Below are 14,252 nucleotides of genomic sequence, written 5' to 3'. Positions count from 1 at the left end.
TGATGGACCTGACTGATGAATATGTTTGTACATGTATGGTTTGTAAAGCATAGGTGGTATCTTTATTAGGTGTAATTGCTTTCTTTTCATCTGTGAGAGGTGTGATATGGGTAGCTAGACTAGTACTCTCACCAACAAAAACTACTGCCAAAAAAGAGATGTCCTTTCTTCACTTATTTGTGATATACAAAGGTGAACAGTGCAGTGGTGGAAGATGATTACATGGCTTCTTCAGTTTTAACTTGATATTTCAAGTTATTTGAAGGGCTGTGTGGCTTAGAGGAGGACTGATCTTTTTAGGGTATTGCGGATATTAGGCAAGTTAATCCTGATATAAACAGAAAGTGATTTCTAGATGTCAGTGTGCTGTTTGATCTTCATTTGCACTGGGGCAAGAGTCCCTTCAGTAAGTCAGTCTTGGCTCGATGAGAAGGCATGTCTTTGCTTTTGAGTTGTTGTCAAGTAACTCATTTTGCTGAACCATTAGAGGAAAAATATTTTTGGTAAGAATTTAGCATTTGCTATCCTTTAGGAACTGTCAGATCTCTCACCTACATTTTTCTTAGTCACTCTGAAAGTCTTGTTTTGCCTTAAATTTCCAGGAAAGTAACAACAGGGAAATTAAAACAAAAACTGTACATGTTATACATCTACAGACATCCCCATACAAATGTAAGTCCTTCAGCCCACCCAAAAGCAAGGAGAACGTTTCTCAGGAAGTGAAGTGGTGGTGTTTGCTGTCTGGTATGGCCAGCTGTGGAGATGTCCTGGGCATGACCCTGTTACACCAACTGCTCTCATTCCCATGAATAATTACTGTCAAGTCAGTGGAGAGATTATGTGTAGGAGCAGTCATTTTCAAGAGTCAGGCTTGAGGAAATAAGGGCTGCATTTTTGCAACGGGCTTCTAGACTTGGTTTATGAGATGTTACTTGCTGCATACGTTATCCATTCAAAAATCACTGCGTAGCTGAAGTTGAATATTTAAGTTGGTTATGTGTGTTGTCACTTCTCACTTCTGCAACAGGAGAGGCTGAAAGGCTTGCCATGGGAGTGAGAGAAAAATTTCCGCACAGGCTACACCTGAACAGAGGACGCCCTACCTCCTTCCAAAGGTTTGACCTCTTCTGTCACACTTATGATTGCCTAAATCTATGCCCAACGTGTGCTGTTTGTTACCTAAAATGATATTCTACAAGGATTTCAATACTGTTACTGGCACGTGACAAATGATCTCCTTGGCCTCTAGCATGTTATTATGAATGTTTTTATTGGCGAACAAAGCGAATAGGTTTCAAGTTAGTATCAAAGACTCATGATTTTGAGATACCAGTTTTCTTGTGGTCCTGCTGATTCAATGTGTCCCACTTAACCCATGGAAATATTAATACAGGTGTGATGTGACATCTTCTCTCTGAGTCTTTGACCACTACTAAAGCACAGTACTTTGTAGTGTTATCCTGCACCCATTTGTCAACTGTACCTAATTGATTAAGCTACTGTAACATTTTTATTCTCCCCATGAAGTTCCCTCCTCAGCAATTTCTCCATTACAAAATGTAAATTCATCATTAATTACAAAATCAATAGGAGGGATGGCCTGGACATATACAATTGATAGCTCCCCTCTTCAGATTAGCATAACCTACCCATTTATTATGTGGAGTGAATAATACAATTTCTGCCACTGTGAAAAGGGGCAGGTCACCTGCTGTAAATTCCTTAACAAAGTGTGGTGTCATGTGCCTTTTTATTCACCAAGTGTTTACTGTGTGTTTGGAGAGATTCATCTTCCTTTCTGATTTATCTCCTATTTTATAACAATGATCATGAAGTTAGACAACTTAATGCTGAAACATTGAAAGACTGCGAGGTTTCTCCTGAAAGCTGCAGTGATTAAATTATGAGCTGCCCAGTGCTGAGACTGTGACTATGAGTAAGATATAAAAGGATCAAAAATGTTGGTCCCTTTTAAACCGATGATGTTTCTTGCATGAGAACAGTGATTGGAATTTAGGCCACAGTGTGCACACTTTTCTGTGTTTTAACATATTAAAACAGTGAAATCTTCCAGATATTTATTTCATTCTATACTATATCAGAATTAGTGTCTTCCATTTCTTTCTTGTAAGAGAAACAAACTTTCAATCAATTTTTTCGCAGTAGTTTCTGTGGTCTTTCAGTAGCTACCCACTTAAGACTTAATAAGCCAGATCAATTATGAAAGAGAGAGAACACTTCCTGTAAGGGTCAGGAGTATCTCTCATAGATAGATGGAAGAATAATCCCCACTTTTTTTTTTTTTTTTTGAATGGCAGTCAAGAATCAGATTCTGATATTGTTGTCTACCTAGTACCTTATTCCAACTCTATTTAGAGTCTCACTCTAAATAATTCTTCCCATTTTATAGTGTGCTCTTCAAATCTTAGTAGCCATTTATCATATCTTTCCTGTCTTAGCCAAATTGTGTATACAATGCTTTCATTACCATGACACATGGAAAAAGGAAGGACAGATGAACAAAATCTGATTATTTCTGCATGAGTAAGGTTTTCTTAGCTAAACAGGGAGCTTTTTCATGTGAAAGAAAAACTTGCTGATTATTGGCCTATGTAACTACATTTATGAAGTTTCCTAAAAGCTCATTATTGACTTATTTGTCTGTCATACAGCGTTGTTACATATTATCATGTAAATATGTACTTGGAGGCCTTTGTAAAATACAGGTTACAGACCCAGTCCTATAAATATTTACAAACAGTTTTAAAGCTTAAATGATTTGAACGGGTTGTATAACTATTCATTATTTTTATTACAAAAAAAAAAAAAAAAAAGAAAAAGAGAAAATACCTCTATAGTAGTATATCTGTATTTGAAAGTAAAAAGCAATCAATTGAACAAAGAATGACAACAAAACCCACCACCTTATAATCATTCCAAAAAGCTGTTAACAGTACTTTTGGAATCACTTCTAATGCTGTGCATTGTGTGTTTCTATGATAGCTTAATGGCTTGCAAATTTTTGTTGTTAAAATTCCACTTTTTTTTTTTTTTTTTTTTAATTATAGGAAGAAAAAAATTAAACATATTTCAGTCCTTTACCTTGTTTGCCAAGTTTCAGCCCAGAGAAAAATTCTTATGGTTGAGTTACAAACCTCTGAAAATAGGGGTTTATAATGGAAACACTGACACCACCTTAACTTTAGTGGCACTAGCAGTGCTGTATAATATACACTAGAAATAGAAAACAAGATTAGAGATGACATTTAGGACATGGGTCTTCAGGCTGTGGGAAAAATAACTGTGCTCTATTTTTTTCCACAGCTTGGAAAAGGCATCTAGATCTAAGTGTCATCTCTAATCCTATTTCCCATTCCTACCACATATTCAATTAACCTTTTTTTTTTTTTTTTTATTATTATTATTATTGGCAGACTTTTTTTTTTTTTTTTTTTCAGTTTTAAGTACCATAGGTTCCCTAGCTACTGTATGTCAAGGTGGGGGGAAAGGGCCAAGAAGACCCAGCACTTTGTAGTACTTCTGTACAGAAGACTCGGTCCTGTAGCTGGCTGGACCCTGTCCCTATGACCTGAGTTAGCTGATAAATCAGGTAGAGTTGGGTCCCTTGCCTGTGCAACAGGAAAGTGTAGGACCATGCATGTATGCAAGCTACTTTTCCTAAAGGTAAAATCAAGGTTGGCAATTAAATACATGTAGCTGGGAGCCTCTGGAAACTGTAACTGGGATATGCAGTTACTCAAGTGCCGTGATTTCCACCACCACTTCTGGAGTAGGTCACATCTTTCCCTGTAATTTAGCCTTGAGCCAGGGAGTTATAACTGAGTCTGGAATACTATGAAGTAACAATGCCATTGAACGCTAAGAAATTATTTAGTAATAAGTGTCTCTGGGCTGGGTTGCTTTCATTACAATGCCCTACTGTTAACATTGTCATTGTACCACTGTCTTTGTATGGATATACTCTACGTCGTTTACTGCTGTTCTGAAGAAAAATTCATGCCTAAATTGAGATTAGTGTGTCTAGATATACACTTACTGTACTCCTCCATTAACTAAGAATTTCTCCTTCCAGACTTCATGATAAAGCTCTAGCAGAGCCAGCCACCTTCTGCTGCGAAGCAGATGATGTCCATCATGCTTAACACCATTGCTTTGGAGAAACACAGGGATCCTTGGTGCCCATAACATAACTGTTAGGCCACAGAAGATAGATCTGATGTATATCTCGTGGTGACAAGAGACACAAGAAGAATTGATGTAGAGCACGCAACTTTGCCAAGACAGAGAAAACTGGTGGAAAGCAACTATTCACGTACAACGGAGGGACTTGGTACTTTCTCAGAAGTGTAACTTACCTCTTGAGATAAGTTTTCATTTTCTCAGTGTTTCTCAGAGTGTCTTCCAACTCACAACTACTTCAGTTTCCTATTCATTGCTCTGAATGATGTGGACCTTTAACAACTACTGTGGTGCTACAGCACTGCTTTGCTGTGATGCTGCAAGCTCCATTCTTTCAGTGTGGGATTAAAAGGGGCAATAAGCAAAGTTACCACTGCAGTATAAGTGCGACTGTACTTAACTACTTCCACCCACCAGGATAATATCAGTAGGAAATTAACATCCTTAGGAAGATCAGAATATATCTATCCTGTCTATATTGCTAGAGTGAACAAGGAAGAAAGTTGTACTATGCTTGAACTACATTTTCAGTGCTCATTAATTCTTCTCATTGCTGCATCAATGGTAGACAAAGCTACTGGAAGCTTCCAGCCATTCTCCAAGAAATGTATCCTGAAAAGCTAGCAATGGGGGCATATTATTTGCTGAAGCAACCGCCTGTTGAAAATGCTTTGTTCCAGCACTGTGAAAGTTGATATAAATGTATAGATAAAAGTAAACTAGACTGTTCCTTAGATGCAAATAGGTGTATAATAATGTACATATGGTTTGTTTGCAGTGTCTTCTTGGCAGGTGATCTGCAGCTAGCAGATTTAGTCAGCTGCTAAACATTCATGGAAATATGATTTGAATTGCTCTCCACACTGCTGGTGAGTGGACAGGAAAGGAAAAATTCACATCTAATATAATCAATGGGTTCAGCTCCTGTAAAAAAGATACAGAAAAACTTGTTGATCTATATACATTTTTTTTTAATTTTAATTTTCAGAAAAAGATGTGAATAATAATTCTCTCTTATACAAATCATACATCTTAAAGAATAGGATGGGTTCTACAGAACATCTGAAATATGATTTGGTAAGGCTTTATGATATTTTTTCAACAGGATTTTGACTTCATTAGTGGTACAACACTTTATTCAACCTTGTGTTCTTTATAGACACAGGAAAATGTCATATACCTTAATTTTTAGGAAATGTGAACATTCTTTTTAAAAAAATTATTTCTAGTGACTACACCTCTCACTGAACAGTACTTTTTGTACAAGCCAAATGCATGATATAGTCATCTGAAAAAAGTAGCATGATGTTCTGGAATGGCATTAGTTACTGACGCTGCTGCAGTGGTCTGGTAACCACAGTACTTGTTCGTAGGCAACAACTGGGAGACAGAATGTTCTTCCAAAAACACGTTCTTGGTCATACGGGGTTGTGAACGTGTGACATGAAGAAAGGTTGGAACAAAACTCTGTGTTGGGGAGGCAAAACCTTCCTCTTCAGGATTTAATTGTGTTAATGGCTGCACACAGAGTGCTAAATTACTCCAAGAGACATGCTGAACCCACCTGACACATCAGAACTCTGTGTTACACCAGCCACTATGTTTCACTCGTGACAGTCTCCAGTCACTTTCCTGACGTGCAGGGGTGAAATGGGAGTTCTAGGGAAAAGGTTCTCTAGGCACAGAAACTGCAAGAAGCTCTGTTAAAATGGTACAAGGGGATGAGAGAGTAATGTATGGTAATTTCACCTGATCCAGCCATGATATGATCCAGTATAACTCTGGTTTAAATGGTTACATGAGTTTTTACACCAAAAGCGATTTATCTAAAACACACAGCATTGCAAATTCTGTTATCCTGGCACAGCACGGTGTACAGGTAATTCTCTCACAGCTAACCTTAGATGATTGCTTTGCCATGCTGTCGTGTGGATGGGAGGAATGTATTTACAAAGCAAAGATCACAGCTGGTGGGCATTTGTCTGCAGCTTTCAAGATCCCAGCAATCATCCAAGTCTTTCGTTCTTCCAAATCCTCCCTTCAGGGCCAGAAAACCTTGTATAATCTCTTTAGTGCAGGTAAATGACCTCAGAAATACTCAGATAGTAGGGAATATTAAGTCAGTTCTAGGTCATTTTCCTTGTTTGTTCTTGAAATCTTTTGTGTGATGATTCTGAGTTTATATGGTCTTATGGGTCCTCTACACTGTCAGAGTCAGCATTGCCTGAGTGCTGATAATGAGCAAAGGAAAAGATGTGGCAAAGTTTGAATAGTCTGATTTTCCAGCAAACTTAAATCTGAAATTTGTTGGTTTCCTAAAGTGTAGGTAAGCCAAAGCTGTGAGCTTCATACAGCTCTAGGTCCAGCTTAGCCAATTCTAGCAAAATTTTATCTTTTCATGCTGCCCTTCTTGCTCTGAAAGTCAATGTTACTATCTCCTGGTGTTTTATTTCCTTTTTGAGTATTACAGGGACATGACAGTGAGAGCTCAGTCTGTGTGCATGCAGGGGTTTTGAGTTATCTCGTTTTGACAGCAAGCCTTGTGCTGCATCATCATTCATAGGAGGCATGTTACAAGGGAGGAATGTTACAGTGCCGAATTGTGAAGATTTACAGAAACAGCTGTGATACCTTTATGCTGATCAGAAGTTACTTGAAATCCCTGAAATATCATGCTGATGTTATAGTAGTACTAAACTGGATCCAGAAATTATTCACCGTATTTCTCCCCACGACTTGGTAGGCACATTGGCTGGAGTTGCTGACTGTACAGACTTGCTCCGGCTGATAGAGTGTTTTCAATTTACACTCACCTTGGCCAGTTCCCCTTCTTGGTGAACCTTTCCCTTACAGTCAGCTTGGGAAGCAGCAAAAATCTTCCTGCAAGAGATGAGGGTTTGTGTCAGCGTGAGGATACACACTACACCTGCACAGATAACTGTCCCGTTGCTTTCTTGTGGTGCCTTTGGATCAGTCTTTAAAGCTGACCATCGGCTGACAAATTTATAGGCACCATGTCTCAAGCTGAACCTCCTGAGGGGATGGAGTCTGCTCCATGGTACTCTGTGTCTCTCTTTCTTTCTGTGCCCTAGACATTCCTCACTTCACTCTGGAGCAGATACTTGAATCACAGTTTCAGAGATGACAGGGAGCACCCTAGCCAGCACAATCAGTTTGGCAGTGCTTCTTTATCTGTGTCAGTGACTCTTTAGCAATTCAGATTGGGTTAAAATGCCCTAACAGGAAAAGAGCCTGTCCGTCAGTTCAGGACAGCCCGTGACCAAGTGTTAAGGGCACTCAGCTGAGAAGGAAGCTCTTGCTCTGACTGAGAAGAATTTGCTGATTATTCTAAAATCCTCTCCCACCATATAAAATATGAGACTCCACGAGAATGTTTATATCTGGGAAGGCCCTGGGGAAACAAATACAGAGGTGCCTAAGTCCCACTCCATTCATAGGCATCTCATTTCTTAGCTATTTCTTAGCTTTTTTAGAAACCTAATTCACTGCACAAGTTCTTGAGAAAGCCTGTCTTTAATAAAGATGTGCTACAAGCCAAGCATTGTGATGCTAACCTTGAATATGTTTTGGCAGAAGTTGCTGATGGGTTTTCTTATCTTACCTCCGTACCACTCACTGCAAACGGAGTTTTCTCTTTGGTTTTAGGAAAAAGTCTCTCTGACTTGCAAGTTAAACAATTAAAAAATAAAATGAAAACAAAGTTTGACATGTTGTGCCACACAGAAATACTAAACTACATCATGATTTTGCAGTACTTTGATCACAAAACAGTTACAGCATTGCACCATGAATTCTTTGAGTGAAACTGATTTGCTGCTATTGTGTGGGCAGAATGCTGCCTAAAAAAGACACCGTGTCTCTTGTGACTACTGGGCCATGCCAGATCCTACAGACTGGCCCAAACCTCCCTTTGATCACCTGCAAGGGAAAAACAGTACATTTGATTAACTTATTGAGTGTATAAATAATAGTAATAATATACTGTAGTGAAGGTTACTTTGCAAAACTTAAATATTTGAAGAAGACTCAACACTTCGTGCCTTAATAAAGATATATTTTTACAGAACAGCAGGTTTTTGGTGTATGCTGTAGTAGCGGCTGCAGAGGTAAGGGTCATCTTGCCATGTATTTAATGCAGAAGGTAGCGTGTAGAGCTGCCACCTTGGCTGGGGTCAGTTTCAGGGTGTTGGTTGAATAGCTGAGAGCTCAACTGTGACAAGTGGACCAGCGGTGTGACAGCCTCCATGCTAACGTGTCTGCAGGAATTTGCACAGGGGAAACAGGGCACTGATGAGAGCAGCAGAATAAATCAAAGTGTGAAAGCAACTGCAGTCAAATGTCACACCCAAGTAGTTAGTGACTTGGCATGCTGTTTGGAAATAGGTTGGGTTACCTGTCAGTGTGGCATTTTCTTTCTGTTGCTAGAGCATAATGTTATCTAAGGATAAAACCCAAGGAGCACAGATGGTTGTTACACAGGCCGGATTCTCTAAACCCTTATCGCAGCAAAATTATTCCATTGACATAAATGGGACCACTCCTATGGTTAAGGTCTCAGTTATATTCTCTAATTCTTTTACTACTGAATTATAATTTTGTTTTATGCATGTAAATATCTATGCACCTTAAAAATATAACATTATCTGGGGGACAAACCCTGTTACATTCCTGACAGTCACTGGGATCAAAGTCATTGTTTAGGACTGCAGGATACAAATCTTGCTTGGAAACGTTACCCCTGCACTTTCTAGACAAAGAGATACAGGTTCTGATTTGACTTTACTTTCTCTGCTTGGGAGCCATCAGCCCAGAGCCCTCTGCCTGACCAGCACTTAATGCTTCCCCTTGGTTTATGCACAGGCGTTGAAGGGCATTGAAGATTTGTGGAGCAAGAATTTAGATTGTAAACCAAAGTAATGGAAAGAAAACAGATCAAAATTTAGAATCAAGCATTAGTTCTTCTCACCTATTCCAAATTTTAGTCTATGTATTATGGTGAAAATCTCTTATCCTTTCCTGAACTATTGACCATTTGAATATAAATCATTTTTGTGGGTGCTATTTCTGTTGGCAAGCAAGCCTCTATGCTCTGTGAAACCTTCACACGCAGAGGAACACACAGTTCGAGCTGTTTCCCTTACCCCATGCACTAAGGAAACAGTCCGGCTGGCTTCAGGATTATCACAATCAAAATAAGAGAAAGTTGCCTTCGGATGGAAATCTTGCAGCCAAGAACCTGACTCAGTTGCATAACTTTATGTCAGTGCCTTGCTACAACACTGGATAATTTTGGCAAGACAGCTTTATGCAATTTAGTTAGAAAACACCTCCCTTCTTACTTCTTTTTGCTTGTTTCACTGGTAGTTTAGGATTAAAGTCAAGCTCTCAGATGTCCATTTTATCTAAGCAAGGTAAAATATCGAATACCTGCTTCTCTTCAGCTTTGAGAAAAAATCATATTTCTTAGAAATCTTTGCATATAAAGCTGTGAAATTCAGCTCTGAGCCTAAATTTTCCTCACCTCTCAATTGTTTGTAGGATTTCTGACCATTATTTAGACCTTCTCATTGACAGTATACTATTTTTTTATTATTATTTATTTTGAAAATACCTTTTCTTCAGGAAAACCTGTAGTGTTGGGGTTACAGCTATGTCGTGCTTGGGGGTTTGAGATCTTCAAGGATTAACTCATACTGGTGCCAGGCAGCAGCAGACTGGTTACACAGAAATGTCCCTTAGTGTTTGAATGCTGGCTTGCCTCTAATTGAAAACACATTATGAAATCTCTGAAAGGATCAAAAAAAATAAATTGCAGCATCACTGATTTTCATTATAGCTGTCACTGTCACACCATGGATTCAGCTAGTTGAACTATTTGTTATGAATAACATTTAGTTTGAATTCTGGTATTTTTAATTGAGTAACTAGGAGTATTTTGTCATTATTTTACCAGAGATGGATTGCAGTGATTCTGTCTGCAATATTTCTGACCCATAGTTTATTTAAAAACAACATAACCACCTGCAAGTATTTTGCATTCTTTGGTGCTGTTTACTCCAGCATTCTCCACTAGTAGGAGCATATTTCATCATGAAATACAGAAAAGAATATTGATATTAGTCCTAGGTCCTCAAATACAAAAGCCATGAAGAAAAAGAATGAGCCATTTTCACAAATAACAGACCAGCCCAGAGCTCCTCTTAGCAAACAATGTAAAGAAATTTTAAATGTCTGTCTATGAAGAAAAGAAGCTATCCACTTGGTGGTGGTGGTTTTTTGCCTTTTTTTTTTTCCCCACCAAAACATGTTTGCCTCTGGTATAACGGAGCATTCATCCCTGCCCTTTATCTAAAGAAGCCAATCCATAGACACTGTTTGGAGTCAATTTTCTGGAGTCCCATCTGAAGCTCAGTCCATGTCTGTGTAACTCAGTAACTCATCTGCTGATGGAGAGGCACATACACCTATTGTGCAAGGTTAACCAATGGCTAGGCCTATCACCCCAATTAATACAAATTGCTACAAATTAAATGAATATTTTTTAAAGATCAGTTAGATTAATAAAATTGCTACAAATAAGCAAACTTTAATCCTGACTGCAAAGAAAACTACAGTATAAACACAGAGTCAGGGAATAATTTTTGATACATAGACTTAAAAGGCAAGTTATTTACTTCCTTTCTTTTCCCTTACTGTGCTTTACGTAGTGACACAGCATTAGGAGCCGCACAGGGGACACATCCTAGTTCTGGTCCTCTAAGAGTGAGCAGTAACTTCTCTGATGCTCCTGCTTGCCTGATTCTTCTCTCTCACCAGATCTGCCTGTGGTGGTGATGCCACTCAATATTGTGTATCTCTAGATGTAGAAATAATTCATCTTATCCATTGTCTTTACCACATCTCCAGAAGAGCCATTGCCCTTTCTGACTTACTGCCATCACTTTTGAACACCGGCATATCCTCAACATCACTGGAAAATCCCCCTTGTCTATTTATTCTACCAAAAAAAAAAAAAAAAAAAAACAACCACAAAACAACCTGTTCTTCAGTTCCCATAACTTCTCTTAATTTTCTTCCTGCCTTTCTTCCTCCCTGTGGTTCTGCTCATTCTGTGCTTCCACCTGTCCCCATGTTTTTTTTCTCCTCTTTCATTATTCTGCCCATATCATCAACCCGTAACCTGGGGATACTGGAAATGCTGGGAAAACAATACTATGGAACGAATTCACACTATTACATTGGTTTCCAGCTCATTCTACTAAGGGGCATATGGTGTTAATCTAAACTGTCCAACACGTTAGTGGGAGAGAAGTTGCACCCAGAGGAATATTACAACACTTTACCTGGTAGATGTCAACGTATTTATTGATATGGAATCTCTTTTCCCCCATATAAACCACTGAAACCTCTCTCTGTGGAGTTCTCTTGAATAAGGCGTAACTCTATTAAAATATTTAATTAAACTTCAGTAAGTTTTGTTGTGGCTAGAGTTTGCATTCTTTATTCAGGAAAAGTTATCACTAAGGTCATTATAACTTTAAAGTAATGAATGACTTGTTTATTGTATTTGGCTAGTTGAACACACGTTGCAACTATGAGTAATTTCTGATGGCTATGCATATGTGTATACGCATGTATATGTGTATATTTGATTTTGATCTCTAAAACCTCTATTTTATTTCAAATGTTCCTGAAGAGAGTACTTAAATACAATTAATACTGACACATGAAAATAATAGAAAGCAGGGCCAAAGTAAAGTATTACTTGAATTAGCTTTCAGATAATCCTGAAGTGTGTTAGAATGTCAAGCCAAAACTGGAAAGAATTTATAAAAAATGATAGGAGATATTTGAAGAAAAATCATTAAAGTTTCCTTATTTGTCTTCTGAAAATAATCTTTTGAATCAGATGTCCTACAGTTTTAATCAAGTGCCAATATGAACACAAAGAAAAATGGTTAAAGACAATTTTAAAAAAACATCCCTTGGAAGGGTAGAAGCTGTTTGGTTTTACTCTCACAGAGAAAACTGCATTCAATACAGTGAAGCACTGCGTTTTCAAAAATGTTGTGGTTCTGGCTTGATTCCACAAAAGAGAAAAACTTCAAAGTTAAGGATCAAGCCTCCAATATTTGGTCACAATATGACACAGTCGGGTAAAATTAAGGAAGGTAACCCATTGTGATAGACAGTGGGGAGGGGGCGATCTCCAACCCTGGATTTCCTTTCTTTCGCTGACTGAATCATAGCAAATTCAGGACATAGATGATTTTTTTTTTTTTTCCTTTTGGAAGCGAGTAAGTAAAAGCCTTCTAGAAATTCTGCACACGTGTATTGGTAATTAAACATTTGCTGATCATTCTGTAACCTCTAAGATAGCTACCAGACCTGACTGCTCTACCCTGGTGACCTGTTCCTTGTTCTTTGTGCCTGCAGGTCTTTACGAGCACCCTTCTTTTTCAGCTGGCTGGCATGGGGCCATGATCACCATATCCAGTAAGACGCAATACAGTGGTATGTTGGCCTTCCTCTAATAGGCTGAGAATATGAGAAAAAGCAAGGTTCACACAGGGAAACATCTTAAATAAATCTGTTGTTAGAGCTTGAAAAAGCAGGCAATGTTTTCGGCTCAGAGCCAGTGACATTTAGTGCAATTTTCTGTAGCAATTCAATGGGTATGCAGAAAAGATTGTTTTGGGGAAGAAAAATCATGCGTGTTGTTACATCTTATAGGTTAAAAATTTTCTATCGCCATCTGTTCTTTAAAGGGAAAATTGAATTTTTTGAGAGTATTTTCTCCAGGAAAAAAAAAAAAAAAAGTATCTGCTTTCTGTAGAAAATTAGGGCTATTCATCAGAAAGCCAAACACCTGCAAGCCAAATATTTCTGGTTGAAAGTATTGATTTGGAGAGCTGCTGCTGCACCTCTCGGGAGAATGGCAGCTTGGTGCTTCATTTTTCATGCCCTCTGTGATGGGGCTCACAAGTGCCACATCTTTACTCCCTTACATGGCTGTACTCAGGTAGGGACGGGAGCCTCTGCGGCCAAATGGCTGCAGCACGTGGCAGCAATGCTGTGTGAAGCAGAATCTAGATGCGAGCTGCTTTCTCTCTCCTCGTGCAAGGCAAGGCCCAAGTGCAAGCAAGCCAGGGCAGTGTGGATGCTCAGGCAGTTTGGGTGCCAGGATCGGGCTCAGCAGGGCGCTCGTTCTGATGCAGCACCACAGCGATGTCCCTGATCACCTAAGTCTACCATTTACGTGGCTAGAGGGGTATTTCTGACTAGGAGTTTTCAGATGAAACCTCTGTTATTTCACCATTATAAAAAGAAATCCCTTCAGCTTTTCCAATTAAAAATAAATCAATATGCTCTAATAGCTTTTTGGAAGTAATGGGCCTGACTGCTCCATTAAACTCCAAGAGGCGTATTAGGAGCTAGGTTACCTAAAGCTGGAGCTTCACAATATATGAAATTTTGGTCAATATTCTAACTAATATTTTTTTTTCAGAATTTTAGTTTGGTTTTATTCAAATCCAAATTTAAAAAGAAAAAGTTGGCAAAACAAAAAATAATCAGGAAAAGTATCTTTTTTTGTTCAACCCAAAATATTTAGTTCAGCTTCAAAGGAGTGGCTTCATTTTTGGTCTTGGGCTGTTTCACACATTTCAAAGCTTTTTTCTTTTTAAATTTAGGCCAATTTAAAAATGACAGTCAGAAGTCTTTGTTTTGAAATGGAAGTGTTTTGGCAGTTCTAGAATGAAACGCTCCATTTTGAAAATACTAAAATGAAGTGTTTTGACATTTTATTTTTTTTTTCTCTGCATTGTTTCATCTGGGTCTATTTGCTAAATTCCATTCAAATTCAGGAAGTGTACCGCTCCCTCTGAAATTCATTTGTGTGGTATATTATTTGTCAGAAAGCATGAGTCATTAAGCTCTGCATCAGTTCAACTTTAAATAACAGGAAAGAATGCTTAATAGGGAATTGATTGTATACAGCTATGTTTCTCACTTACCTTATGATAACTACT

The sequence above is a fragment of the Anas acuta genome, chromosome 9 (genome assembly GCF_963932015.1).
Source record: "Anas acuta chromosome 9, bAnaAcu1.1, whole genome shotgun sequence".
Lineage (NCBI taxonomy): Eukaryota > Metazoa > Chordata > Aves > Anseriformes > Anatidae > Anas > Anas acuta.
This window is presented reverse-complemented; position numbering follows the sequence as displayed.